Source organism: Anomaloglossus baeobatrachus, chromosome 8 (assembly GCF_048569485.1).
Source record: "Anomaloglossus baeobatrachus isolate aAnoBae1 chromosome 8, aAnoBae1.hap1, whole genome shotgun sequence".
Classification (NCBI taxonomy): Eukaryota; Metazoa; Chordata; class Amphibia; order Anura; family Aromobatidae; genus Anomaloglossus; species Anomaloglossus baeobatrachus.
The window spans coordinates 85,328,889-85,341,134 of NC_134360.1; positions in this window are offsets into that span (position 1 = coordinate 85,328,889).

Here is a 12,246-nt window from a genome sequence, read left to right on the forward strand (position 1 = left end):
TGTCCTCCTATGGATAGGCAGCATAACACCCATGGTCCTGTGTCCCCCAATGAGGCGTCAGAGAAAGTTCATTTTTATTCTCATTAATGCACACTCTGCACCCCATCTTCACAGAAGAAAACAGATTTTTGTGTCCTCACCGTAAAATCATTTTCTCTTAGCCATCATTGGGGGACACAGGACCATGGATGTTATGCTGCCTATCCATAGGAGGACACTAAGTAGATGCAAAAGCATAGCTCCTCCTCTGCAGTATACACCCCCTGGCCAGGCCAGGCAAGCTCAGTTTTAGTACACAAGCAGTAGGAGAAAAAGCCAGTAAAAACTTACAACAGAGGAACATGAGAATAAAAGAGTCATACCCAAATAAGGTACTGAGAGAACCAAGGCCAAACAAGGCAACAGGGTGGGTGCTGTGTCCCCCAATGATGGCGAAGAGAAAACGATTTTACGGTGAGTACACAAAAATCCGTTTTTCTCTGACGCCTCATTGGGGGACACAGGACCATGGGACGTCCTAAAGCAGTCCATGGGTGGGAAAAATAAAAACAAGACAACGCAACCCAAGGACTAGGAACCAGTCCCAGACAGCATGGAGCACCTATTGAGAGGAGGTGCTCTACTGCCGTTTGCAGAATTGTCCTACCCAGATTTGCCTCAGCTGAAACCAGGGCATGGACTCTGTAATGCTTTGAAAAAAATATGTAGGCTAGACCAGGTCGCAGCCTTACACACCTGTTCCACTGAAGCCTGATGCCGAATGGCCCACGAAGCGCCAACTGCTCGCGTGGAATGAGCCCGCAGCCCACTAGGAATGGGCTTGAGTTGCAAGCGGTAGACTTCCTGGATCGCAGAACGAATCCAGCGAGCCAGAGTCGCCTTTGAAGTTGCCTGTCCCTTCTTAGGCCCCTCAGGAATGACGAACAGAGTCCGTTTTCCTAAAAGGGGCTGTCCTGGATATGTAATATCTGAGAGGTCTAACGAATGCAGAGACCTTTCTACCCTATGAACTTGGTGTGGACAAAAGGAAGGCAGAACAATGTCCTCGTTCAAATGAAACGGGGTAGGAACCTTTGGAAGAAAATCCGGAAAGGGGCGCAGAACCACCTTGTCCTGGTGAAAAATCAGAAAAGGCTCGCGGCAAGAGAGTGCTGCTAGCTCCGAAACCCGTCTGATGGATGTAATTGCCACCAGGAACGTTACCTTCCAGGACAGAAAAGCAAGGGAGGATTCCTTGAGAGGTTCAAAGGGGGACCTCGGGAGACCATCCAGAACGAGATTGAGGTCCCATAGTTCCAGCGGCCGTTTGTACGGGGGAACTAGATGGGAAACGCCCTGGAGGAAGGTCTTGACCTGCGTTTTTGAGCCAGGCGGCATTGGTAGAAGATTGAGAGCGCTGAGGCCTGCCTTTTAAGGGTACTGAGAGCCAACCTGCAAAAAAAAAAAAAATAAATAAAATCGAGAATTCTGGGGATGGCCAGAGGCAAAGGCTGGACGTTCGTTTCCCTGCACCATGAAAGGAAGATTTTCCACGTACGGTGGTAAATGCAGGATGAAGCAGGCTTTCGGGCGCTGATCATGGTGGAGATAACCGCGGGGGAGAATCCCGCTCTTGTTAATACCCAGGTCTCAATGGCCATGCCGTCAGCTTCAGGGCTCTGGAGTTCTGATGGGAAATGGGCCCTTGTGTCAGCAAGTCTGGGATGTCAGGAAGGCGCCATGGTACGTCTACGAGCATTTGTACTAATTCGGCGTACCAGGCGCGTCTGGGTCAGTCCGGTGATATCAGCATCACCGGGACTCCCTCTGCCTTGATTTTCCCGATTACCCGCGGCAGCAGAGGTAGGGATGGAAATATGTAAGGCAGGCGGAAGTGGAGTCAGGAGCAGACTAGAGCATCCGCGCCGATGGACTGCAGATCGCGTGACCTGGCTATGAACGCGGGTACCTTTGCGTTCAACCTTGAGGCCATTAGATCCACGTCTGGTGTACCCCAGCGAGTGCAGATGTGTAGGAACACTTCTGGGTGGAGAGAGCACTCTCCAGCGGCCAGGCCTTGGCGACTTAGAAAATCTGCTGCCCAGTTCTCTACTCCCGTATGTGTACCGCTAATATCACTGACCCTGTCGATTCGGCCCAGCTGAGGATCCTGTGGGCCTCGAGATAAGCTGCCTTGCTGCAGGTATACCCCTTGGCGATTGATGTAGGTTACAGCTGTCGCATTGTCGGATTGGACTCGAATCTGATGACCCGCTAGCAGAGGGCAGAAAGCCCTGAGCGTGAGGAAGATCGCGCAGATTTCCAGGATGTTTATGGGTAGGGAAGACTCCTGGGGCGTCCAACGTCCTTGAGCAGTGTGGTGCCGGTACACTGCTCCCCAGCCTAGGAGGCTGGCGTCCGTGGTCAGGACCAGCCAGTTCGCTGGGAGAAAAAGATCTCCCCTTCGATAGGGATGAGGACCGAAGCCACCAGCGGAGTGCGTACTTGAATGAAGGCGTCAGGTGAAGATGTCTGTCCGGGGAGAAGGGGTTCTTGTCCCAGGCCGCTAGAAGGGCTAGCTGCAGTGGGCGGAGGTGCAGTTGAGCAACAGGTACTGCTTCCATAGCCGCCACTATCCTGCAAAGCACCTTCATGCTGAATCGATTAGAGCGAGACGGAGGACGTAGAAGGCAGCATACCGCTTGTTGAAGAGCGATCGCCTTGTCCAGGGGGAGATAGATCAAGCCCCGACGGATGTCCAGGGACATGCCCAGGAAGGTGAAGGATCGTGATGGGATCGGGGATGATTTGTCTAGATTCACTAGCCACCCTAAGCGGGATAGGGTGTCCACAGTGATCTGTACGCTGGTTGAGCAGTCGCGGAAGGAGGGGGCCTTGATGACTAAGGAGAGCAATTCCCCTTCAACCATGGATGCAATAATGGACCTTAGGGACTCCATTCTGAATCTCCATACGTGCACGTTTGTTAAGGTGTTTGAGGTCCAGGATGGGTCGAACTGACCCATCCTTTTAGGGGAACACAAAGAGGTTGGAATAAAAACCCCTGAACTTCTCGTCGTCTAAGACAGGTATTACCATTCCTGCTGTTTGGAGCGAGTGGATTGCTGAGAAAAAAGCCTTGCGTCGTTTTCGAGTCTTTGGGGGGTTTGAGAGAAAGAACCGACTCGGGGGTCGGGTCCGAAATTCTATGTGGTAACCGGAAGACACAAGGTCTTGCAACCATTTGTCGTCTGAGGCGGCAGCCCAGATGTGTTGAAAGAGCCGCAGTCGACCTCCTACAATGAGTGTGTCTTTCGGGGCGCCGAAGGAATCACGAGGGGGGAAAACGTCGTGGACGAGTCTCCCTAGTCCTGGACTGTTTCGGTCTAGGCTGCCATGACGAAGTGGGATTCGGGGAGAGCTGAGAAGATTGGTTCCTGCGTAGTCCGCAGCTAGTGGCGGGGGCAGAGTGGGATGTCGACCAACCAAACGAGTTCCGAAAGGAGCGGAACGAGGACTGTGGACGTCTGGTGAAGGCCGTCCTGGACTTCAGCTGAGGGAGAGAGGTACTCTTTCCTCCCGTGGCGTCAGAAATGAGCTTATCCAGACGTTCGCCAAACAATCAGTCTGGAAAAAAGGGAAGGCCCGTGAGAGACTTCTTGGAGGCAGAGTCCGCTCGCCATTGTCGGAGCCAGAGAGCTCGACGGATGGCTATGGTATTTGAGGCAGCCAACACTGCACAGGTAGCAGCGTCCATGGAGGCCTGCATGAGGTACTCCGCCGCAGCGGCAATTTTGAGCTGTTACCTCTGTGAAGGTATGAGGGAACTGGGATTCCTCAAGCGAAGTGTTAAGGGATTCTGCCCAGACCGAGATCGCCTTTGCGACCCACACAGAGGCAAAGTAGGCCGAGAGGGAGGAACCCGCAGCCTCAAAAAGCAGAGCGGCCGAGGTGCTCCACCTGTCTGTCTGTCGGGTCCTTGATGAACCATCGGGTAAAGACAGGAGCGTCTTTGTGGCAAGGCGGGAGACCGGGGGGGTGTGGGGGGGTCGACCGAGGGCGGATCGGCCCAGCCCTTAGGGGCAGGTGAGGCAAAAGGGTACCGGGACTCCATGAGTTTTCGGTTACCGAAGCGCCTGTCAGCTTTGTGAGGATATCCTGAAACTCTGGGTTATCAGCGAAAACCTTTTGGGGTTTCCTTGCCCTCATAAAGGAGACCACATGGTCAGTGGTAGTGGATGGGGGATCCTCCACATGCAGTGTTTGGTTGACTGCTGCTATAAGGGAGTCTATTGCAGTTTGATCTTCTGGGGAGGATGAAACCAAGGAATCCTGCTGGTACAAACAGCATTCTCCCTCCTCCAGCTCTTCAGAAGCCGTGGAGCATGTGGGAGAGCCTGCCCTGTGTGGTCCCGAGGGAGAGTCATGGGGGCCATGAGAGAGTGCTGGAGACACCCGGCCGGCTCTTTTCCTGATCCCTGCAACCGGTGAAGCAGGTGCCCGGGTTACCTCAGAAGGATCCTCAATATGGGTATCCTCAGGCTGCGTTCCGTCCAGGGGCCCAGAAGGGTGTGGAGGACGACATTGCATAGCCAGAACCAGGTTCTGTGACAGTTTTTCCATGGATTGGGACAGAAACTGTGCACATTCCGGTGGGCTGGGAGCCCTAGGCTCTGGGCTGACGGTTGCGGCGGTGGTGGCGGAGATGTCTTGGGGGGCTATAGGGGCACAGGAACCACAGAGAGGTGTGTTTACGTGGTAGCTCAGCGTGGCAGGCAGTGCAGGCTGAATAATAGACTATGTGAGCCTTAGCACTCTTAGTGCCCTTAGAATTCTGCATGTTCCTAATAGGAGTATGCCAGGAGGGGGTGCAATGGTTAGCAGAGCTACAAGTGAAGCAAGTACCTCACCAGAATCAGCCGATGGTCCTGCGTCCTCAGGAAGGAGTAAGCTCTGATTTGAGCTGTTACCTCTGTGTGGAGATCTTCGCACGCTTTTCTGGGGGGGGGGTACGGGGCTTATTGCGGCCGCGGGGGGCAGGGCTTAGCGTTAGCGCTAAAAGAGCGGCAAGAATAAGTCAGCGTGCCCCCCTGCTGTTGGTAGCAAAAAAAACGGCGGGAAAGGAGCTTCTGTGACATCTCCCTCCTGTCAGCACACAGCTTGTCACTGAAGGATAATCTCTGCTGGCTTTCTGCAATCAGAGCCGCAGCTAGAGCAATAAAACAGAGCAAATAAACAGTGTGCATTCCTGAGCCCCCCTCCCCTCCCCTGGGAAATTATCTGTGCAGATTCTCCCCCCCCCCCCTTCTCCAGCCAGCCGCAGCTAGGGAAAGAATTAACACTGTGTGTTCAGGATCCCTGGGGCTCTCCTCCTTGCAATCAGCAAGGGACTTTCTGCACCGTCTTTTCTCCCTTTGTCTGGGAAACCAGTCAGGGGGGATCTCACCTTAATCACTGCTTCAGTCCAGGCAGTGGGAATAGCAGAGTCAGCCTGCTGTATCCGGTCACACAGTGCAATGTTCAACTCAGAGCCTGCAAAGAGGGGCTGAAGAATTGGGCTTCTGCCCTGGGCTCTGGAAAATCGGTGTCTGTGGGACCGTCATCCAGTGAGATGCAGCCCAGGATCCAGCGTCGCAGGAGGGGGTACGTGGAGGCAGCACTTCGCGTTCCCGCCCGTTGATGGTATTGGAAGATCGGTCCCAAAAGGAAACAGTCGCCCTCAAAAAATAACAAAACCTTGGAAGATATGCCTCCTACAGACACTAAGCTAAAACGGAGCTTGCCTGGCCCGGCCAGGGGGTGTATACTGCAGAGGAGGAGCTATGCTTTTGCATCTACTTAGTGTCCTCCTATGGATAGGCAGCATAACACCCATGGTCCTGTGTCCCTTAATGAGGCGTCGGAGAAAACAGAAATGTAGACATTTTTGCAAATTTATTAAACAAGAATAACTGAAATATCAAATGGTCATAAGTATTCAGCCCCTTTGCTCAGTATTGCGTAGAAGCCCCTTTTGAGCTAGTACAGCCATGAGTCTTCTTGGGAATGATGCAACAAGTTTTTCACACCTGGATTTGGGGATCCTTTGCCATTCTTCCTTGCAGATCCAAACCAGTTCTGTCAGGTTGGATGGTGAATGTTGGTGGACAGCTATTTTCAGGTCTATCCAGAGATGCTCAATTGGGTTTAGGTCAGGGCTCTGGCTGGTCCAGTCAAGAATGGTCACAGAGTTGTTCTGAAGCTACTCCTTTGTTATTTTAGCTGTGTGCTTAGGGTCATTATCTTGTTCGTAGGTGAAGCTTCAGCCAAGTCTGAGGTCCAGAGCACTCTGGAAGAGGTTTTCTTCCAGGATCTCTCTGTACTTGCCCACATTCATCTTTCCTTCAATTGCAACAAGTCGTCTCGTCCCTGCAGCTGAAAAACACCCCCATAGCGTGATGCTGCCACCACCATGTTTCACTGTTGGGATTGTATTGGGCAGGTGATGAGCAGTGCCTCATTTTCTCCACACATACTGCTTAGAATTATCACCAAAAAGTTCTATCTTCGTCTCATCAGACCAGAGAATCTTATTTCTCATCCTTCATGTGTTTTTTTTGCAAACTCTATACGTGCTTTCATACGTCTTGCACTGAGGAGAGGTTTCCGTCAGGCCACTCTGCCATAAAGGCCCGACTGGTGGAGGGCTGCAGTGATAGTTGACTTTGTGGAACTTTCTCCCATCTCCCTACTGCATCTCTGGAGTTCAGCCACCGTAAACTTGGGGTTCTTTACCTCTCTCACCAAGGCTCTTCTCCCACGATTGCAGTTTGGCTGGACGGCCAGGTCTAGGAAGAGAGTTTTGCTGGTTCCAAACTTCTTCCATTTAAGGATTATGAAGGCCAATGTGCTTTTAGGACACAAGAATAAATGAATCCCTAGGTCAATATTTAGACATATTATGAAGAGTCACCAAAGAAGGGAATTTTGTTTACTTACCGTAAATTCCTTTTCTTCTAGCTCCAATTGGGAGACCCAGACAATTGGGGTGTATAGCTTCTGCCTCCGGAGGCCACACAAAGTATTACACTTAAAAGTGTAAAGCCCCTCCCCTTCTGCCTATACACCCTCCCGTGCATCACGGGCTCCTCAGTTTTAGTGCAAAAGCAAGAAGGAGAAAAGCTAATAAACTGGTTAAAGTAAATTCAATCCGAAGAATTATCGGAGAACAGAAACCCTTCAACATGAACAACATGTGTACACGAAAAAACAACAGCCCGAAGGGAACAGGGCGGGTGCTGGGTCTCCCAATTGGAGCTAGAAGAAAAGGAATTTACGGTAAGTAAACAAAATTCCCTTCTTCTTTGTCGCTCCATTGGGAGACCCAGACAATTGGGACGTCCAAAAGCAGTCCCTGGGTGGGTAAAATAATACCTCGTAATAGAGCCATAAAACGGCCCTTTCCTACAGGTGGGCAACCGCCGCCTGAAGGACTCGTCTACCTAGGCTGGCATCCGCCGAAGCATAGGTATGCACCTGATAGTGTTTGGTGAAAGTGTGCAGGCTCGACCAGGTAGCCGCCTGGCACACCTGCTGAGCCGTATCCTGGTGCCGCAAAGCCCAGGACGCACCCACGGCTCTGGTAGAATGGGCCTTCAGCCCTGAGGGAATCGGAAGACCAGAAGAACGGTAGGCTTCGAAAATTGTTTCCTTGATCCACCGAGCCAGGGTGGATTTGGAAGCCTGTGATCCCTTACGCTGACCAGCGACAAGGACAAAGAGTGCATCCGAGCGGCGCAGGGGCGCCGTACGGGAAATGTAGATTCTGAGAGCTCTCACCAGATCTAACAAATGCAAATCCCTTTCACATTGATGAACTGGATGAGGACAAAAAGAAGGTAAGGAGATATCCTGATTGAGATGAAAGGTGGATACCACCTTCGGAAAAAAATTCCGGAACCGGGCGCAGTACCACCTTGTCCTGGTGAAACACCAGGAAAGGAGCTTTGCATGATAGCGCTGCTAGCTCAGACACTCTCCGAAGTGATGTGACCGCAACTAGGAAGACCACTTTCTGCGAAAGGCGAGAAAGAGAGATATCCTTCAAAGGTTCGAAAGGTGGCTTTCTGAAGGGCCATCAGAACCCTGTTTAGATCCCACGGTTCTAACGGCCGCCTGTAAGGAGGGACTATGTGGCAAACCCCCCGCAGGAACGTGCGTACCTGAGGAAGCCTGGCTAGGCGCTTCTGAAAGAACACAGAGAGCGCCGAGACTTGTCCCTTAAGGGAGCCGAGCGACAAACCTTTTTCCAATCCGGATTGAAGGAAGGAAAGAAAAGAGGGCAAGGCAAATGGCCAGGGAGAAACTCCCTGATCAGAGCACCAATACAAGAATATCTTCCACGCCCTGTGGTAGATCTTGGCAGACGTTGGTTTCCTGGCCTGTCTCATAGTGGCAATGACCTCTTGAGATAACCCTGAGGACGCTAGGATCCAGGACTCAATGGCCACACAGTCAGGTTGAGGGCCGCAGAATTCAGATGGAAAAAACGGCCCTTGGGACAGTAAGTCTGGTCGGTCTGGTAGTGCCCACGGTTGGCCCACCGTGAGATGCCACAGATCCGGGTACCACGACCTCCTCGGCCATTCTGGAGCGACGAGAATGGCGTGGCGGCATCTGACCTGATCTTGCGTAACACTCTGAGCAACAGTGCCAGAGGTGGGAACACATAAGGAAGTTAAAACTGCGACCAATCCTGAACTAAGGCGTCTGCCGCCAGAGCTCTGTGCTCGTGAGACCGTGCCAAGAATGCTGGGACCTTGTTGTTGTGCCGGGACGCCATTAGGTCGACGTCCGGCCTCCCCCAGCAGCAACAGATCTCCTGAAACACGTCCGGGTGAAAGGACCATTCCCCTGCGTCCATGCCCTGGCGACTGAGAAAGACTACTTCCCCGTTTTCTACGCCCGGGATGTGGACTGCGGATATGGTGGAGGCCGTGGCTTCCACCCACATCAAAATCCGCCGGACTTCCTGGAAGGCTTGCCGATTGCGTGTTCCGCCTTGGTGGTTGATGTAAGCCACCGCTGTGGAGTTGTCCGAATGAATTCGGATCTTGCTTGCCTTCCAGCCACTGCTGGAAAGCTTTTAGGGCAAGATACACTGCCCTGATCTCCAGAACATTGATCTGAAGGGAGGCCTCTTGCTGAGTCCACGTACCCTGAGCCCTGTGGTGGAGACAAACTGCTCCCCACCCTGACAGACTCGCGTCCGTCGTGACCCCCGCCCAGGATGGGGGTAGGAAGGATTTTACCTTCGACAATGAAGTGGGAAGAAGCCACCACCGAAGGGAATCCTTGGCTGCCTGAGAGAGGGAGACGTTCCTGTCGAGGGACGTCGACTTCCCGTCCCATTTGCGTAGGATGTCCCATTGAAGAGGACGCAGGTGAAACTGCGCGAAAGGGACTGCCTCCATTGCTGCCACCATCTTCCCCAGGAAGTGCATGAGGCGCTTCAGGGTGTGTGACTGACCTTGAAGGAGAGATTGCAACCCTGTCTGCAGTGACCGCTGCTTGTTCAGCGGAAGCTTCACTATCGCTGAGAGGGTATGAAACTCCATGCCAAGATATGTCAGCGATTGGGCCGGTGTCAGATTTGACTTTGGAAAATTGATGATCCACTCGAAACACTGGAGAGTCTCCAGAGTAGCGTTGAGGCGGTGTTGGCATGCCTCCTGAGAGGGTGCCTTGACAAACAGATCGTCTAAGTAAGGGATCACCGAGTGTCCCTGAGAGTGGAGGACCGCTACTACCGTTGCCATGACCTTGGTGAAAACCCGTGGGGCTGTCGCCAGGCCGAAAGGCAGTGCCACGAACTGAAGGTGTTCGTCCCCTATGGCGAAACGCAGGAAGCGCTGATGCTCTGGTGCAATCTGCACGTGGAGATAAACATCTTTGATATCGATCGATGCCAGGAAATCCCCTTGGGACATTGAGGCGATGACGGAGCGGAGGGATTCCATCCGGAACCGCCTGTTTTTTACGTGTTTGTTGAGCAGTTTTAGGTCCAGGACCGGACGGAAAGACCCGTCCTTCTTTGGAACCACAAACAAGTTGGAGTAAAAACCGTGACCCGGTTGCTGAAAAGGAACCGGAACCACCACTCCTTCTGCCTTCAGAGTGCCCGCCGCCTGCATGAGAGCATCGGCTCTCTCGGGAGGCGGGGATGTTCTGAAGAATCTAATCGGAGGACGAGAGCTGAACTCTATCCTGTAACCGTGAGACAGAATGTCTCTCACCCAACGGTCTTTTACCTGTGGCAGCCAGGAGTCGCAAAAGCGGGAGAGCCTGCCACCGACCGAGGATGCGGCGTGAGGAGGCCGAAAGTCATGAGGAAGCCGCCTTGGTAGCGGTACCTCCGGCGGTCTTTTTAGGACGTGACTTAGACCGCCATGAATCGGAGTTCCTCTGATCCTTCTGAGGTCTTTTGGACGAGGAGAATTGGGACCTGCCCGCGCCCCGAAAGGACCGAAACCTCGACTGTCCCCTCCTCTGTTGGGGTATGTTCGGTTTAGCCTGGGGTAAGGATGTGTCCTTTCCCTTGGATTGTTTGATGATTTCATCCAATCGCTCACCAAACAAGCGGTCGCCAGAAAATGGCAAACTGGTCAAGCACTTTTTGGAAGCAGAATCTGCCTTCCATTCCCGCAGCCACAAGGCCCTGCGTATTGCCACCGAAGTGGCGGACGCAACCGCCGTCCGGCTCGCAGAGTCCAGGACAGCATTAATGGTGTAGGACGCAAATGCCGACGTCTGAGAGGTTAAAGACGCCACTTGCGGCGCAGACGTACATGTGACTGCGTCAATTTGCGCTTGACCCGCTGAGATCGCTTGGAGTGCCCATACGGCTGCGAATGCTGGAGCAAAAGACGCGCCGATAGCTTCATAGATGGATTTCAACCGGAGTTCCATCTGTCTGTCAGTGGTATCTTTGAGTGAAGCCCCATCTTCCACTGCAACTATGGATCTAGCCGCCAGTCTGGAGATTGGGGGATCCACCTTGGGACACTGAGCCCAGCCCTTGACAACGTCAGAGGGGAAGGGTAACGTGTATCCTTAAGGCGCTTGGAAAAACGCTTATGGACAAGCTCGGTGTTTCTGGACTGCCTCCCTGAAGTCAGAGTGGTCCAGAAACGTACTCTATGTACGCTTGGGGTACCTGAAACAGAATCTCTCCTGCTGAAAAGCTGACTCCTCAGCCATTGGGGCTGAGGGAGAAATACCCAACATTTGATTAATGGACGCTATAAGATCATTCACTATGGCGTCACCATCAGGTGTATCCAGGTTGAGAGCGGCCTCAGGATCAGAATCCTGATCAGCTACCTCCGCTTCATCATACAGAGAGTTGCTGAGACCCTGAACAATGTGATGATGTCCAGGGAAGCTCCCAGCGAGCTCGCTTAGGAGGTCTGGGACTGCGGTCCGTGTCAGAGCCTTCACCCTGGGACCTATGAGACACCCCGGGAGCACATTGTTGGTCCAACGGGGGGGGGACCAGGGTGCAAGATTCAACAGTGCCCATGGTCTGAGATACCGGTCTGGACTGCAAGGTTTCGAGCATCCCAGCCATAGTCTCAGAAAGTCTATCAGCAAAAACTGCCAACTCCGTCCCCGTCACCTGGACAGTGTTAACAGGTGGGTCTCCCTGGGCCACCATTAGCAGAGGTTCCGGTTTAGTAAGTGCTACAGGGGCCGTGCATTGCACACAATGAGGGTCTGTGGAACCTGCCGGTAGTATAGCCGTACATGCGGTACAGGCAGCATAGTAAACCTGTGCTTTGGCACCCTTGCTTTTTGGGGACAACATGCTGTTATCTCCTCTGAGCAATCCAGGAGGGTATATAGCCAAAAATCAATAGTGCGACCGTACAGTGCAATGTATAGCATACAAGCATATAAATATATATGTACACTTCGGCACTAGTGGGGTCAGCACCTCAGGTGCTGCTTATGTGATCACCAGAATCCCTGTCTGGGACCCCCAGAGCTTGTCTCCCCTCTCCAGCAACAGAAAAGCTGACAGGAATGGCTGCCGGCGTCCTGTGGAGAGGAGGGGGCCGTGGGCGTGCCCTAGAAAGTGCGGGAATCCGGCGTCCCCACTGTGCTCAGTGAGAGGGGTGGAGTATGCAAAGCATGCTCCAGCTCTCAGCGCTGACGTCCTGTGCAGCGTCACGCCCTTCCCCTGACTGGCAGGCCTGTGGGCGGGAAACAGTGAGACTAGGCCGCAAA